Below are 3500 nucleotides of genomic sequence, written 5' to 3' on the forward strand. Positions count from 1 at the left end.
TGGAGTGCTGTGGCCGGATCTCAGCTCACTGCAAGCTCCGCCTCCCGGGTTCACGCCATTCTCCTGCCTCAGCCTCCTGAGTAGCTGGGACTACAGGCGCCGCCACCTCGCCCTGCTAGTTTTTTGTAGTTTTTAGTAGATACGGTGTTTCACCGTGTTAGCCAGGATGGTCTCGATCTCCTGACCTCGTGATCCGCCCGTCTCGGCCTCCCAAAGTGCTGGGATTACAGGGTTGAGCCACCGCGCCCGGCCGACCCCAGGCAATTTTATTACTTTATCCCTGAACCTCAGTTGCCTATCTATAAGATGGGGATAATAATAGCACCCATTTCATCATTATGAAGATTAAATACATTAAGGAAAACACCAGTATGTGCCTAGCACCTGCTAAACACTCAACAAAGGTTATCTGTACACATTGATATCTCAGACAGGGATGGAATGTTTTAACACAGAAAACAGGAGGTTTTAGCCTCTCACTTGTTCTCCTGGCTCCTGAAACATGAGCTGCCCCACCCCAGTTCATCCAAGCCTATCAAGATAGTTGTCCTTGTCCTTAATCTCCACAGGTGTTCAATGTGAGCCAACTGTCAGATGGCTTTCATCTGCACAACTGAATAACCCATTTATGCCTACTGTTCCATTATTGGAACGCTAAGCTTACTGGAGTTATTTATATCCTACTGTTGTTCAAGGTCATTACCAAGATCTGACTTTTCACGCAAAATAATTTGTAACCGCTAGCATAAATGGGATAATCAAAACAATTGTGGCAGTTTTGGGGGGAAGAAACTCTAGAGTTTAATCTTCCAGCTTGACTGACTTGGAAGTGTTTCTGTCAGTATAAAACATCTTGTTGGGGATGGTGGAGAAGCTGAGGCCGGCTCCGTGGCTGTGCTTTCAGCTCATGGCCAGGTCGTAGTCCCGCTGCAGGCTCTGCTGCAGGCTGTCGGCCACCTTCTTGCTGAGGGCCATGTTGGACCTTGCAATCGGGCTGGGTGGGGCCGCAGGGTGGGGGTGGGGGCTAATCGAAGGTGACAGGTTTTTGAAGCCACCCAAAAATTTGAGAAATTTCAGTTTCTGTTCCTCGTTTTCAAAACCAGCGGTATTCCACTGGCCAAACTGGGTTCCGGTCCACTCCCTGGTTTCAGAAGCTTCCTTTTTGCCTGACTCGCAATCAGTCTCTTCTTGCAAGGTGTTTCGTCTCACCTGGTCTATGTGCGCCTCGTCCATGTTGCCTTTCTTTTCCAACACCACTTCTAAGTCCGTGTCTGTTTCCTCCTTCCAAGGTTCTCCTGCTACCCCACTCTCTTTCCTCTTCTTTTTCTTCCTTTTCAGAGCTTGCTCCTCAGTGACTGACGCTCTACCTTCTTCTTGGACTTCACCTTTTTCTTCGCAGAAGCCTTAGGGCCATCTCCTATGGGGATGTATTCCGAAGCCTCCACTTTGACTGGCTTTTTTTTACTTCGTTTCCTAGGGCAGCTCTCCATGGACCTGGAGGGCTTGGAGTGGCCTGGGAGGGCGTCTCCCTCCTGGTGGAATTTTCTTCTTCTTCTTCACCTTCCCACTGTGTTCCCTGGGGCTCTTCTGCTTCTGCTTCTGCCCCAAGGCCATCTATTCCTCACCCTCTTTCCCCACTGAGCAAGTGTCCACAGCATCCCCGACCTCGCAGAACCAAGGGTCCGGGACTGAGAAAGCTGTGGGGTCCTGGGCCACCTTTTTTCCTTCTTATGTTTTTGAGCTTCTTGCCAACTCTGGTTTCCTCCTCACCCTGGCTGAGTCTGGGGAGATTTTCACCCCAGAGGTATGGGACATGGCCAGGGTGACTTCTTTTTCTTCTCCCACTGAGGAACTCCAAGTGCCAAGCACCTGCTTCCTTGGGCTGGATGACTTCTCTGTCCGTCTGGCACGCAGCGTGGTCTCACATTCTACGTGCTCCTCGCAAAGGGTGCTGACACCCTTCTCTTCTTCTTTTTCTTCACTAGAGGCATCTCAGGTGATCACCAAGACCTGACTTTTCACACAAAATAATTTGTAACCTCCAGCATAAATAGGATAATCAAAGCAAGTGTGGCAGTTTTGTGCGGACCCATTCTTAGAGGGGGCTGTGGCTTTTATAGGAGAAACATGGGCAAAGTAAACATCATTATTTAAAATTGAATATTGAGTCCCTGGTTCTTTGACCACTTTCTTCTTCTTTTTCTTCTCTAGGAGCCCAGGGCCCAGGTCTACTTCGTGTGTCTTGGCGATCATTCCGGTGGGCCAAACTTCCCGGCCTCCACGTGAAAGCTGGCTCCGCCGTGACCCGGAAGTCCGCTTTCGAGTTACATGCGTGGCTTCTCTTATACACAAATTTTCTTCCATCCCTGCCACCCCTGAGACAGCAAGACTGCTACCTTATTTTCCTCCTCCTCCTTAGCCTACTCAACATGAAGACGATGAGGATGATGACCTTTAGGATGATCCACTTCCACCTGATTGGTAAATAAATTTTTTCTTCCTTAAAATTTTCTTAATAATATTTTCTTTTCTTTAGTTTACTTTATTGTAAGAATACAGTATATAATATATATAATACAAAATAGGTGTTAATAGACTCTTTATGTTATTGTTAAGAATTCCAGGCAGACTTCCCAGCCCCACCCCTGTCGAGATGTCTGGACTGCATCAGGAACCCCGCCCGAGAGCCCCACCCAGGGACTCTGTTGGCCTTCTTTGCCGGAGGCTGACAGACCTCTCCCCCACACCTTAGGTGACCAAAAATAAACTTGCAGTTTTGCTCCTACCCTTGCCTACTCGCTGGTTCTTTTGTGCCCGCTCTGGTGGTCTTTAGAAAAAACAAATCAGTTGGTGCCGAAGACCCGGGAGGAGACCCCTCCTCAGGCCTCTAAGGGTTGAGGAACCTCCTCCTGCTCCCATGCCGCAGACGGACCAGGACCTGAGACCCGCTTCTCTCACTCTCATGGCCTCTCTGGGGTAAGTGCCCTTGTCTCCTCTTTACCTCCCTCTCCGAGGCCCACTTTTGAGCCACCAAGTGGCTCGGGAGACCTGTTCAGGACGGAGACGTCCGCCTGAAGGTAATCTCCACTTTGGCTCCATGAGCCTCCAGTCTGTCTCTGCTGGTTCCAAAGGACGCTTTGAAGCCAGGCAGAGATCCACTTCCATTTCCATTGTGTCCATTGTGTAAGTAAAGAGGAAACAAACGGGAAACCCCCCAGTCCAAATTTCCAAAGAGCACCCCCCTTAGGGTGCCTCCTAGCCAATTTAAAAATCTTACAGCTTAAACAAGACCTTAGGAGGAAGCGGTTAATTTTCCTTTCCACTGTGGCGTGATCGACCTTAGCAATTTCTGCCAGCGGCTAGGCAAGTGGTCTGAAATTAATTACATACAAGGCTTTTGGGCCTTACGCTCTCGTCCCGATCTGCCCTATACACCTCTTTCTCTCCCCGCTCTCTCCACCCCCTCCCTTCCTGCCCAGACTCCTCCTCCTCCCCCCATC

General features: G+C 49.6%; 1 pseudogene; it reads right to left on the minus strand.

Annotated features, from left to right (window-relative positions):
• Positions 1-801: 801 nt before the first annotated feature.
• LOC117091099 lies at positions 802-2253 on the minus strand (annotated as a pseudogene).
• Positions 2254-3500: the final 1247 nt, after the last annotated feature.

This window comes from Trachypithecus francoisi, unplaced genomic scaffold (genome assembly GCF_009764315.1).
Source record: "Trachypithecus francoisi isolate TF-2019V2 unplaced genomic scaffold, Tfra_2.0 Lachesis_group11, whole genome shotgun sequence".
Classification (NCBI taxonomy): Eukaryota; Metazoa; Chordata; class Mammalia; order Primates; family Cercopithecidae; genus Trachypithecus; species Trachypithecus francoisi.